Source organism: Leopardus geoffroyi, chromosome E1 (genome assembly GCF_018350155.1).
Source record: "Leopardus geoffroyi isolate Oge1 chromosome E1, O.geoffroyi_Oge1_pat1.0, whole genome shotgun sequence".
NCBI classification, from domain to species: Eukaryota; Metazoa; Chordata; class Mammalia; order Carnivora; family Felidae; genus Leopardus; species Leopardus geoffroyi.
The window spans coordinates 25293268-25308355 of record NC_059330.1 but is presented as its reverse complement, the minus strand read 5'-3'; positions in this window follow the sequence as shown (position 1 = coordinate 25308355).

The following is a 15088-nucleotide window of genomic DNA, read 5'->3' as shown; positions in this document are numbered from 1 at the left end:
AAACCAAGAGTCAGACGCTTAACCGACTGAGACACCTAGGTGCCCCTGCATTGCTGCTTCTTATTTTTCAAATTCAGGCATTATTTATTGTCTTCCTTTCACGGAAGATGAGGATTTAACTCTTTTGCTGTTCTGTACCATGTCACATGTACTCTTCCCATTTCCTTATGCTTCTCATATATTGAAATAGAATTTCAAAAGAGCAACATACAGCATTTGCTTTATTATAACTATGTAAATGATGTTTTCACGCACTCATCATGATGAGCACTGAGTAATGTGTAGAATTGTTGAGTCACTATATTGTACACCTGAAACTAATAGAACACTGTATGGTAAGTACACTGGAATTAAAATTTAAAACTTAATAAATAAAAAAATAAAACTAACTAAATAAATGCTATTCTTATTGAAGTTAGTATTATACTATGAGCACTTCTCCTTTCTTTCACATTTTATCTATTGTGATTATCTTGGTTTTTCATTTATTTATTTTTTTAATGTTTATTTATTTTTGAAGGAGAGAGAGACAGAGTGTGAGTGGGGGAGGGGCAGAGAGAGAGGGAGACACAGAATTCAAAGCAGGCTCCAGGCTCTGAGCTGTCAGCACAGAGCCTGATGTGGGGCTCAAACTCATGAACCGCGAGATCATGACCTGAGCCGAAGTCGGACGCTCAACTGACTGAGCCACCTAGGTGCCCCTTGGTTTTTCATTTATTAATGTAACCTCAAACTTCCTCTAGTTATAGAAATCTGCTTTTGATACATGCAAAAACATTGGTATTCTAGCAATAATATTTTATCAATTTAATCTACTTTTAGACATCTCTTCCAGAGCTTTCTGTATGGCTTCAGTCTATATTGGTTTCTCTGTAGACCTGTACCACTATTTTGCTGGTCTCCGCCTTTACCATCTTCCTAAGGGTTTTACTACTTTAGTTCTGTTTGATTGGGCCTTCGATTTTGTGTCATATTTTCCCCCCTTCCTGGTTTACTCCTTGACTTCGGTGGAGTCCATTTCCTAGTTGTTTTTGAGAAACGGTAAATGGTGAACACATTTTTTTTTTGAGATGTTCTATGCCTGAAAATATTTTTACTTTACTTCCACAACTGATAATTTGTCTGAGTAGGGAATTTTAGGTTAGAAATAATTTTCTCTCAAAGAGGTTTCCTGAGAGTGTACACTAATAAATATTTTCATAGTAATGTTCCTGCTGATAGGTTTACTGTCATTTTTACTGTGTTTTAAAATTCTGCTGGAAGGTTTTATTCTTTATCCTTGGTGCTTTGAAATTTCACAGTGATAAGCCTTGGTGGAAGCCTGTGTTCATCCATGTTTACTAGACACTTGGTAGACCTTTTCTGTCTAGAAACTCATGTCCTGTGGTTCAGTAAAATAAAATAAAATAAATCCTAAATTATTTCTGGATTATTTTTCTCCCCCCTATTTTTCTCTCTTCTCCCTTTTAAAAGCAAAAAACAAACAAAACTCCTACTCTTTGAAAATGTTATTGCTCTCAGTCTGATCCTACATTGTTTCCTCTTCTATAATTTTTTTTTTTTTTTAGTTTTTAGTTTTTCCTCAATTTTCAGGGAGATCTCTTCAAGTCAGAATCCCAAACTACAGCCAAGATTTTAATTTCTGTGATCATATTTTCAATTTCCAAGACTTTGTATTGCTCTTTAAAATTTAGAATTTAGGGGCGCCCAGGTGACTCAGTCAGTTGTGTCTCGACTCTTGATTTTGGCACAGGTCATGATCTCAGGATTTGTGAGATCAAGCCCTGCCTCAGGCTCTGTGCTGAGTGTGGAGCCTGCTTGAGATTCTCTCTCTTTCTCCCTCTCTCTCTGCCCCTCCCCAACTCACTCTCTCTCTCTCTCAAAATAAATAAACATTAAAAAAATAAGGTCTCTTTAAAAAAATTTAAAGTCCATTTTAATTGTAACTTATTCTTGTTTTATAGATGAAATATCTCTGAAGCTATGAGAAATAGTTTTTTTATTTGTTTTCTTCTTTCATATGATATAGATTTCCTCCAAGTTGCTTTTTCTGTTTTTTTTTCCCTAGTTATTGTGTTTCATGTTAGATTTTTCATTTAATGTCTGATGATGTGTGGCTAAGTGCTCATATTTAATATTGCACTTCCTCTAGCCTCTTTATGTGGGTAGGAATTGTTCACTGTGGCCTTTACTATATGGCAACCTGACTTAGCTGTTTTATCAAGGAACCATTGATGTCACTTTCTTTAACTGTTTTGGGCCGATCAGACTCTCTAGAGAAGCCTCTTCTCTTGAATGACAGATGTGGACCTGGATGTTAGCATTCTGGGAGCTGAGTCAGGAAGAAGGACAGGGGTAGGGAAGTATCTCAACAACTATATATATATATATATATATATATGTGTGTGTGTGTGTGTGTGTGTGTATATATATATATATGCTTTTAGTTTATTTTTGAGAGTGAAAGAGTATGAGTGTAGGAAGGGAAGAGAGAGAGAAGGACAGAGGATCCAAAGTGGGCTCTGCACTGAGAGCAGTGAGCCTGATGCGGGGCTTGAACTCATGAACCGTGAAATCATGACCTGAACCGAAATCGAGAGTGGGACACTTAACTGACTGGGCTATCCAGGCACCTCAAGATTTGTTATAAGAATTTTTATTTAGTATACTTGTTTCTAGTGTGAAACCCTTACCTTCAAATGAACCTGGTATCACCTAGTCCAGTGACCCTGTATTTTACCCTTTCTAAAGAACAAGCTTCCATTCTTCTGCCAGGATGGAAGAAGCAAAAGTCGTTTTGTCAGCAGATGTGTGGGTGGGCACCCGGGAGCCTAACATTTCCTAATCAGATTTTCAATCTTTCTGTCTTTAGCCTCTCATTTTCCCCCAATTCAGAAGTGTCTGGTGCCACCAACTTCTGAGTCTTTTATGAGTTTCTCTGATATAAATCAGATTGATTCCCTGTTTTCTCCATTGTTGCCTTAAGATCTGCTAAGTCAGTTAATACCCATCCATCTCCATTCCAGTTGCCAAAATATGATTGCTATTATCGTTTTTGTTTTCTTTATCCTTACTTGTTTATTTTTTAAATACCTTCATTGTTTCTATAATGGAGTTTTGCAAGAGGGAACTTTGGCAAAAAAAACAAAACAAAACAAAACAAAACAAAAAAGAAACAAAAAACCCCACAGTTGTTCAAAGTACCATTTTAGGGTCGCCTGGGTGGCTCAGTCGGTTAAGCGGCCGACTTCGGCTCAGGTCATGATCTTGCGGTCCGTGAGTTCGAGCCCCACGTCGGGCTCTGTGCTGACAACTCAGAGCCTGGAGCCTGTTTCGGATTCTGTGTCTCCCTCTCTCTGACCCTCCCCTGTTCATGCTCTGTCTCTCTCTGTCTCAAAAATAAATAAACGTTAAAAAAAATTAAAAAAAAAAACCAAAGTACCATTTTAAGTAGAAGTCAGAAATGTTCTAAATATTGTTTAGTAAAAAAATTAATTAAAAAAAAAAACAGATGTTGAATTGGCCAAGGTAGTGAACAAATCACACACTTCTACTTCCTATCTTTCCAACTTCCTGATGAAATGATTCAAGAATTGTAAAAAAAAATTTTTTTCTGGAAACTAAAGAGGAACCCATTTCCCACTTTAATCTTGATGTAATTTCTATGGATCTAAGTCTATTGAAAGGTTTGGAGCAGAGAAGCAACTATATAGACAATTTTCTAAAGTTTGGGACTATCTCATTTGGAGATAAAACAAAAGAAAACAAACAACAAACAAACAAACAACCTTGTGCATTGAGAATTCCCCAAAGATTACCTCTTTTGGGGAAAAAAATATAAGCTGGTATTGTCTTTATTTTAGGTTCCTAAAAGGTAAGCCACATTTAGATATACTGCATACATTCAATTCAACAAATATTTATTGAGTACCTGCTATGTGCTGGGTACTGCTCTAGTCACTGGAAATATAACAATGAACAAAACAGACAAAAATCCCTGCCCTTGTGGAACTTCATTCCAGCAGGAGAAGATGCAATAAACAATACACATAATAATTATGAGAATATGTAGTATGTGAGAAGACTGTAAGTGTTATGGGAAAAATAAAGCAGAGAAAGGAGAGGATCTGGAGTAGATGGGTTGGAGGGCTAGTTACAACATTATTTAGGGTGACCAATGAAGGTCTCATTTGAAAGGTATCATTTGAGTAAAGACTTAAAGAAGGCAAGCAAATTAATAGTGAAGTTATTTGTGGGAAGAGTGTTCCAGGCAGAGAAAACGGAGGGGCAAGATGACAACTGTGGTTGGAATAGAATGAAGAAGAAAGCATTAGGAGATCAGATCAGGGAGGTGAAGTAGGGTGGGAGGAACCTCAAGTTTTGTGGAGTCTTGTTGGCTATTACAAAGGTTTTGTTTTTACTTTGAGTGAAAGGGGAACCATTGCAGGGTTTTGAGTAGAGGAATAACAAGAGTGAATACAGTGAGATCATTTTAGGAACTATCTCAGCATCCAGGGGAGAGATGATGATGGCTTAGACCAGGCTGGTGGCAATAGATATGGTGTGAAGTAATCAGATTCTATATGTAATTTGAAGGAGGAACTAACCAGATTTCCTGGTGGGTAGGATATGCACTGTGAGAAAGAAGGGAACCAAAGGTGATTCCAAATGAATCCTGAGGACTTTCTTATTCCAAAGATAAGTAGAAACTCATAAGATTCCATGCATTCTCATATGTAGATGAAAAATAACAATGGAATTCTGCTGTTTTAAGGGGAAAAGATCATGATCCTAGGCTGTTATACCTAGCTGTCTCTGAAGTGGCAAATTACTGTGGCAGTCAGAGAGATCAGCTGGCTGAGATCAAACTAATTTTAGGCAGCCACAATGGAAAAAGATAAAATGAGTAAAAAAAAAAAAATGTTCATCACAACAGTCAAATGACATCAATGAAACACCTTAAGACCACCGCCTCCTTTGCTTTCTTGCCTGGGAGGGTCTTCTCTTGCAGATCTGTTCTGTGCCCATGTATCACCCCTAGGGTAAAGCCTGCCAGCAGAATGCTGCAGCCTTGGCGTGGGAGGCCTAGCTCAGGGGAAATTGAACAGTTCAGTGACTGACACAAGTTCTGAGGGAGTGCAAACCATCTATCAACAGTTTTTTGTCCTTAATAAAAAAATTAATCACAATAAAAAGCTCAAAAAAATCATGATATATAAGAAATAGTGATAAGCAAAGAAACTGGAAAGCTTAGAGTTAAGTATAAATAGTTGTTGGTAAAGTGATTTTGAAGTTTAAGGTGATTCCTAGAAGAAATTCTTAAAATAGGAAAGACAAAATAAGAAAAATTAATAGCAATCTTGAACTGACTCACAATAAAAGTGAAAGTAGGGTAAAAGGAAGGGGAGAATAAAGTCTTGGTAAAAGTATCCTCTAACATATGCAATAGGAAAAAGTCTCTTCAACCAATGGTGTTGGGAAAACTGGACAGCTACATGCAAAAGAATTAAACTGGACCACTTTCTTACACCATACACAAAAATGAACTCAAAATGGATGAAAGACCTAAATGTGAGACCTGAAACCATAAAAACCCTAGAAGAGGACATAGGCAGAAATGACTCTGATATTTGCCATAGCAACATTTTTCTAGATATGTCTCCTGAGGCAAGGGAAACAAAAGCAAAAATAAACTATTGGGACTTCATCAAAATAAATGCTTCTGCAAAGCAAAAGAAACAATGAACAGCGCTAAAAGACAACCTACTGAATGGGAGAAGATATTTGCAAATGACATATCTGCTAAAGGGTTAATATCCAAATATGTAAGGAATTTCTACAACTCAAAAAACCCCAAATAATCCTAATGGGCAGAAGACATGAAAAGACATTTCTCCAAAGAAGACACCTTGATGTCATTTGACTGTTGTGATGAGCATTTTTTTAAACTCATTTTCATCCAAAGAAGCCAACAGACACATGAAAAGATGTTCAACATCACTGATCAATGGGGAAATGCAAATCAAGACCACAATGAGATATCTCACACCTGTTGGAATTGCTAAAATCAAAAACACAAGAAACAGCAAGTGTTGGTGAGGATGTGGAGAAAAAGGAAAACTCGTGCACAGTTGGCGGGAATGTAAAATGGTGCAGTCACTGTGGAAAAAAATATAGTGGATCCTCAAAAAATTAAAAATAGAATTGCTGTATGATCCAGTATTCTTCTAGTGGGTATTTACCCAAAGAATATGAAAACACCAATATGAAAAGATATGTGCATTCCTATGTTTATCGTAGCATTATTTACATTATATATATACATAATATATGTGTATACACACATATATACATATTATATACATATATATTGCCATTTGCAACAACATGGATGGATCTAGAGGGCATAATGCTAAGTGAAATAAGCGAGTCAGAGAAAGACAAATACCATATGATTTTACTCATGTGTGAAATTTAAGAAACAAAACAAACAAAGGGGGCACCTGGGTGGCTCAGTTAGTTGAGTGTCCGACTCTTGATTTTGGTTCAGGTCATGATCTCACGGTTTGTGGGATCAGGCCATGCCTTGGGCCTGTGCTGACAGTGCAGCACAGATCCCTGCTTAGAATTCTCTCTTTCCCTCTCTCTCTAGCCCTCACCCACTCATGCGTGCACACATGCACTCTCTCTCTCTCTCAAAATAAATAAACATTTTTTAATTAAAAAAAAAAGGAACAAAACAAAAAAGAGACAAACAACAAACCCAGCATCTTAAATACAGAGAACAAACTGGTGGTTACTAGAGGGCAGGTGAATGGAGGGATGGGGGAAATAGGTGAAGGAGATTAAAAGCACACTTATGATGAGCCCTGAATAATGTATAGAATTGTTGAATCACTACATTATACACCTGAAACTAATATAACACTGTATGTAAATTATACTGGAATTTTTAAAAAATTTAAAAATTACAAATAAACAAATTTTTTTTAAAAGAGATGAGATTAGGACATAGAATGCACAGAGGGAATGCCACGTGAAGACACAGGAAGAAGGTAGCTATCTGCAAGCCAAGATGCAAAGCCTCGGAAAAAATCAACTCTGTCAACATCTTTTTTTGTTTTTTAGAGTTTAAGGAATGCAAGTTTATTTTAATAACCAGAAATAAATAATAATTATTAAAACACACTAAAATAAACAATTCATGTTGGTAGATCAGTAGATAGTGAAAATGTATTTGACTAAATTCAATAGCTCTGGGTTTTTTTTGCCATACAACTTCTCTATATAAGTAATATATTAAAAATAAATACTAATAAAATATGATACAGACTTTTTTCTCCAAAAAACTAACCCCATAAAAATATAGGCCTTTGCAATTAAATTATGATAGTCATAGAGCACATTTTATATTGGACTTGAGGTGTTTTAGTGAAATGAAAAAAATTTTATGTTTCTCAAGTTTTTGAAATTCTGAAAAGGTAAAATTTGTAAAGAGTTATGAAATTAAATCAATAGTTAAAAAAAGATTTGAATTTAATTAGGAACTAGACAGGTATGTCTATTGTCAACATTATTATTCATTGCCTTAGAAGTTCTTGAGCATCCAATGTCTTGCATAAACACTAGAAAAACAAGAATAAAATGCTCTATTTTTGCTGATGGATTATATTTCCATAAAATGCAAGCAACCAAGAAAAAATTAAAAACGTTTAGAATCCATCAAAAAATTGGGTAATGTGGGGGCACCTGGGTGGCTCAGTCAGTTAAGCATCCGACTTCAGCTCAGGTCATGATATCATGGTTTGTGGGTTCAAGTCCCGCGTCGGGTTCTGTGCTGATAGCTTGGAGCCTAGAGTCTGCTTCGGATTCTGTGTCCCCATCTCTTTCTGCCCCTCCTCTGCTTGTGTTCTGTTTCTCTCTCTCTCAAAAGTAAACATTAAAAAATTAAAAAAAAAATAAAATGTTAAAAAAATTGGATAATGTGAATGGAGGGAATAAACATAAACATAAATCAACCCATTTTTTTCTACTGCAGCAATACTTAGAAAAATATAGGTCAATCTGTAGTGGAAATTATTAGTTATAGCAAAAATACCCTGAAAGTACTTAGTAATAAATTTAGGTAAAAGTGATATAAGATTTACATGAGAAACTCTGTCAACATCCTGATCTCAGACTTCTAGCCTCCAAAATTGTGAGAAAAATAAGTTTCTGTTGTTAAGCCAATACATAAAATAAAATAAAGTAAAATAAAATAAAACAATTGTTTATAGGGGAGCAAAAATTAGATAATGTATCTTGATGGTTATAAAAAATGTTTCCCATCATAATTCTTAACAATTTATGGGTAACCACATGTAAAAGAGAAAAAGGATGGAAACAAAAATTGCAAACTCAAATGTCCACAGGGGTCAGAGAGGTAACATAGAAGTAGGCAGTCTTACCTTTTTTTTCCCCTTGAAACATAGCTGTATTGTTCAGCTCAGGCCACCATAACAAATACCATAGACTGGTTGGCTTAAACAACAGAAATTTATTTGCCCACAGTTCCAGAGGCTAGAAGTCTGAAAACAAGGTGCTAGTATAATCTAGTTCCAAGTGAGAGCTCTCTCCCTGGCTTACAGATGGCTGCCTTCTTGCTGTGTCCTCACATAGAACAGAGAGAGAACAAGCCCTCTGGTATCTTTTCTTATAAAAGAACTAATCCCGTCATGAGAGTCCCACCCTCATGACTGCCTCTGAACCTAATTATTGCCCAAAGGCCCCATCTCCAAATACTATCACTTGAGGGTTAGGACTTCAACAGGGGACACAATTCAGTCCATGGCAATGGCCCTCTTCAGTCTTTAATAAAAATGATCAGGGGCGCCTGGGTGGCGCAGTCGGTTAAGCATCCGACTTCAGCCAGGTCACGATCTCGCGGTCCGGGAGTTCGAGCCCTGCGTCAGGCTCTGGGCTGATGGCTCAGAGCCTGGAGCCTGTTTCAGATTCTGTGTCTCCCTCTCTCTCTGCCCCTCCCCCGTTCATGCTCTGTCTCTCTCTGTCCCAAAAATAAATAAATGTTGAAAAAAAAATTAAAAAAAAAAAATGATCATACCATGAGAACAGAGGCATGTTCTACCATAAGAAAACAAAAGTGCAAACAAAGATTATAAATACAAAGTGAGATTTACTTTCCACCTTGAAAAGAAGAACACAAAATGGTGAGAAATATGGTAGACCAGAGGGCACATACCTCCTATAGGGGACCAGCCACCATTTAGTTCCAGATGATTGTTGCCATGCTAGGAGCACCTTATTATAGATCTTCTGGTTTTTCAAGTGTGGCTAGACAGATACCTGAATTTCTATGTGAAATATCCAGAATTTTAAATATTAGCTCAAAAAAATTTAAATACTCTATGAGGCCAAGACAAAAACAAAAAGAAAACCCAACCATATCGGTGGGCTGAATATAAACCATCAATTTGCAACCACTGATATAGGACTTCAAAATTACTAAAGATCAGGAAAGTAAAATACATAGAATGCATGAGCCAAAATAGCAATAATAAGAATAGATATGATTTAAGTACAATAAAAGTAAATGCAGTAAATTCTCCCATTTGTAGGCACTCGTGTTGAGAAAAGAAAAATCCCCAAAGACACACCTGAAATAATGTGACTAAAACAGTTTGAAAATGAAGGGAGATGTTTTATATTAAAACATGTGCCAACAAAAGAAGGCTTTTGTGGGTAAAATGATAAGGAAATGTATTGGCTCATATAACTGGAAGGCTAAAGTTAAGGAGGGGTTTATGGTTATTTCTATAGCTCAATGATTTCACCAAGGACCCACTTTATTTGATCTGTGTGATTTGTACCCTGCAATATTATATTCATCCTAAACTAGGCTTCCTTTATGATAACAGGATGGTTGCCAGTTACAATCTGAATATAGGTTTTAATGTTTATGGGTAAGTGGAAGAGAGTTGCTCACTTAACTATTTGAAAAAAAAAAAAAAAAAAAAAAAAAAAAAGGAAGCCTGTCCCTTTGGTAGATTTGGGACAGTTTAGTAATATGGCTGTTCCTAAACTAATAGAGTTTACCTGGGAATGCCATGTTCTCATTGGCTTAAGTCTTCTATTAGTTATCTATTGCCACATAACAAATTACCCTAAAACTTCATCACTTAAAGCCACAACAAACATTTATTGCCTCTCAAGGTTTCTTTGGGTCAGGAGGAGCTTAGCTGAGCAGCATTGGCTTGGGATTTCTCATGAAGATTCAGTCAAGATGTCAGGTGGAGTTGCAGTCTTCTGAAATCGCAGCTGAGTGTGGAGGGGCCCCCTTTCAAGATGGTTCACTCACATTGCTGATGCCTCAGCTCCTCTTTTCAGGTCCATTTCACAAGGCTATAGGAGTCATAACATGGTGACTGGCTTACCCCAGAATGAATAATTCAAGGGGAACACTGAGTGGAAGCTATGTCCTTGGAAGTCACATAGTATGCTTTCCACCATATTCTATTTGTCACAGCAGAGAAAGAGAATTTCTTTTTCCCAACAGTTTCAATCAATATTCTAGAATTGTTTCTCATTAGTCTAGCCTGGGTCCTTATCACTGACCAAACCTCCTGAGTCTTGTGCTTGGAGCTGAGGGGTGGGATCAGTCCCATCTGAAACATATGGACTGAAAATGAGGGAAAGAGAGAGTTCCTCAAAGGGAAATCAGGATATTGTTACCAGAAAAGGAAGAAATAGATACAGGACAAGCAAAAACAAAAGATGTCCACTATGGTGGCCATGTATTAATTGAAATTGTTACAGGAAGTGTGCATTACTTCTTTGAAAAAAATTTAAAGACATAAAAAGTTTAAAGATATTAACAGTGATTAACATCTACATGGTGGGATTACAGCAAAATTTCTCCTACTTTTCTATTTATTCCAAATTTCTTTTCATGGGTATGTATAACTTTTATAATTAGAAAATAACAATAACTATTATTTTATAAAAGGTAAAATTCACTGGTCTAAAAATGGAAATAGGGTACAGTACTTAAAAAACACAGATTTAAAAAAAATCGATTTAGCCAAAGGGACAGGAAAAAGAAAGGAAACAAGAATATACAATGATAGAAAATGTAAACCATGATCACTAGAGCAAAATTATATATACCACTTATTAATATGAATCTATATATCTTTTAAAAAGATAAAGTCCAACTATATGCTATATTGACCATAAAAATGACGTGAAATTGTTGAGAATAAAGTAAAAATCACATCTTTACATTATTGTCTTTCTCTCTGGAAACAAAGCACGTCCTCCCTTTATTAAAAGAATCTTTAAAATGGAAAATATTTTGGGGTGCCTGGGTGGCTCAGTTGGTTAAGCATCCAACTTTGGCTCAGGATCATGATCTTGCAGTTTGTGAGTTCGAGCCCCGCATCTGGCTTTGTGCTGACAGCTCAGAGCCTGGAGCCTGCTTCAGATTCTGTGTCTCCCCCTCTCTCTGCTTCTCCCCTGCTCTCCCTCTCTTTCTCTCAAAAATAAAAAAACATTAAAATAAATAAATAAACTAAAATATTAAATCTTTACTTAAAACATTTTTAATGTCTAAAAAAAATTTTAATGTTTTTTGTTTTGTTTATTTTTGAGAGAGGGAAAGAGAGACAGAGCACAAGATGGGGAGGGCAGAGAGAGAGGGAGACACAGAATGCAAAGTAGTTTCCAGGCTCCAAGCTGTCTTGCACAGAGTCTTATGGGGCTTGAACTGACAAACCACAAAATCATGACCTGAGCCAAAGTCAGACACTTAACCGACTGAGCCACCAGGTGCCCCTAAAATGCAAATGCATCATGGGAATTACCCCCAAAACCAAGAGCACACTGTACACACTGCATGTTAGCCAATCTGACAATAAATTATATTTATAAATAAATAAATAAATAAATAAATAAATAAATAAATAAAATGTAAAAATAATCTTTTCTACTTGATATAGTCTTGGTGAATAGTCAATTATATTGCCTTGTACTCCCCTGGCCAAAGGTAGACATGTAACCCAAGCTAACCAATCAAACTCTCTATTCCTGGAATTTGAATCTTGAGTCATGTGATCTGAGAACCAAAAAGGGTTGAAGCTGTTTTATCTGGCTAATGATCAGCATCTTCAAGATGTCAATGTCCTATTTAGATCTTTGCCATAATCCATGCCCATCACTGCTGTACTTTTCTCCTTCTGGATCTCAGAGGTTCTTAAGAGACACATTCTTTCTCCTCCCTCATGGGCACTTTCTGTAAGTTGGATTTTCTGCCCCTGTGACAGGCAGCCAGTGACCAGCTCTGGGAGGCTGTGTAAGGCTCTTGGGCACAGAAATTGTTCTGAGCAACTCTTGGGATGCTGAAAGCCCTTCATAAATGCTGGTTACCCCCAAATAATTAAAGAAAGTCATTCTACTACTCTCCTATCATGCTGGAGAACCCTGTGATGTTCTTAGGCTCATCCGCCTGGGCCTGTCATCAGGCAGCCCTTCTCACTGTACATTCTTACTGCCTTTCTGGATTCTGCTTATGAAAGTAAACCTTCTGCACTTAGACCACCCTAAATCTTCTTTTCATAGCTACTCTAGGATCCATACAGAGATGTGGAAGTGAAGGGTAGTTGTGGTCAGGGTACAGCATGTAGGGCACTTCCTTCATTATCAGGTTCCTATTCTTTTTCTCTGGAATCTCTCGAATACACAGTCGTCCTTTCTTTTTATATACTCTCTTGTCTTCAACTATCATAAACAATCATCATTTTACTTTGGGTTTTCCCTCTTCACTCTTTCTCTTTTCCTGGGACACTGGCTGGTGTAAGGGAGGGGGAAGCTCTACTGATCAAATCTACTGAGTTGTCCATGCATATAAGTTCTTTCTGTTTCCCTGCAGGGCCTAGACTTTTAAAATGCAAAGGCAAATAAAAGGTTCCTTGTTTTCCCTCTTCCATGTCCTCTCACTAAAAACAAATGGCATAGAACCATTCTGTCTGCTGTCTCAATGTGGAGGGAGGGGGAGGACTGTTGCTGTACATATTTTAAAACTGATAACCACATAAGCTGTGTGAACATCCTTATATATACGTCTATGTGAACACGTGAGGAAACATCTATAAATTAAGTTGGAATTTGAATATTTTTAACGTGAATTTTGGTGGAACACAAAAATATTCTAATACATTTCACAGTCATTAGGATGGCTACTATCCAAAAAATGAAAAAATGGAATTTTTTTTTTTAGTGTTAGTGAATATGTGCAGAAATGGAAACCCCTGTGAATCGCTGGTGGGAATATAAAATGGGGGTGGAAAATAGTTTGGCAGTTCCTCAAAAAGCTAAAGGTAAAATGACCAAAATGTGCAGCAATTATACTCCTAGGTATATGTCTAAAAATATTGAAAACAGGGACTCAAACAGATGTTTGTATACTTCTGTTCATAGCAGTGTCATTCACAATTGCCAAAAGTTGGAAAAAGTGGCCATGAACAAATTACTGGATAAACAGATGTATTATATACATACATTGGAATATTATTCAGCCTTAAAAAAGAATGAAAGTAGAAAAAACAAAAACAAAAACAGAAAACAAATAATAGGGGTGCCTAGCTGACTCAGTTGGTTGAACATGTGACTCTTGATCCTGGGATTGTGAGTTTGAACCCCAGGTTGGATGAGATTACTTAAAAACAAAATCCTTAAAAAAAAAATGAATGAAATTCTGATACATGTTACAACATGGATGAACCTTGAAAACATGCTAAATGAAATAAACCAGGCACAAAAGGACAAATGCATGATTCCACTTATATGAGGTACTTAGAATAGGCAAACTCATAGAGACAGAAAGCAGATTAGAGGTTACTGGGGATGGGAAGAGGGGGTAAATGGGGAATTGTTGTTTCATGGATACAGAGTTTTTGTTGGAGATGATGAAAAAGTTATGGAAACAGATAGTGGTGATGACTGCACAACACTGTGAATGTACTTAATGCATTGTACATTTAAAAACAGCTAAAATAGTAAATTTAATGTTATGTATATTTTGCCACAATTTTTAAAAAAGGAACAAAACACTTTAAAGAGTATGTTTTTGAAAATTTGAGTGTAAAATAAATATTTTACAAAGCAGCAAATTGTGTGGTTCGCCCCCCCCCCCAACAAAGAGAGGTAGGAAGGCCATTTATCAATCTAATTACCAAATGTTCACTTTATGTCTGCTAGTGCACCAAGACATAAGGCTTTGTATCTGAAACACACACTATTTATGGTCCAGTCCTCAAGATGTTAATGAGCGCTTTGGGGAGATAAGGCATCCATGCATGATATAATTGACGTAAGACATCATTATAAGAGATGTTACAGGGTAGATTATAATGTGATCTCTTAGTTTTTTCTCTTCTCTGGAATACACAGTCTTCCTTTCTTTTTATATGCTCTCTTGTCTTCAACTATCATAAACAATCATCAAGATTTTTTTTTTCCCACACTTGAAACCTTTCCCAAGTCTGCCTTTGTATCTTATAGATATATCATACTTTAAAAATCCAAAACTGGACCTAAGCTCTTCAGTATGTTGTTAAGCTCAGTAAATGTGTTCACCGTACATTTTGTCATCTAAGTTAAAAATCTGTATCATTTGTATATTTTAACTAAAATGTTCAGTGGGGCATTAGAGGTGAATGGGATCACTCAGGTAGGATAATGGCATTTCTCTAGGATGGCTCAAGAGTTATTACTATATCACTTAGCTCGTTCCTATTTCTACCTCATTGAAAAAGCTAAAACTTTTCACTGTCACTATTGAAGAACTACAATTTTCACTCTTTTCCATGTGTTTTTTACATTCTGATAATTAGGAAATTTCCCCAAAATTCGTGGTGTAGTGTCATGGCAAAATGAACTTACTTATAATTGTTCAAATGAATCTATTCAAATGTTCTTTTCCTATGAATTTCATTGAAACTAAAAATACTTTGAGAACTAACCTACATTGGAACCGTTATAGCATTACTATATCCCAAACCAACTCAGTATCTCTTTAGTACTCCCACAATGTCCT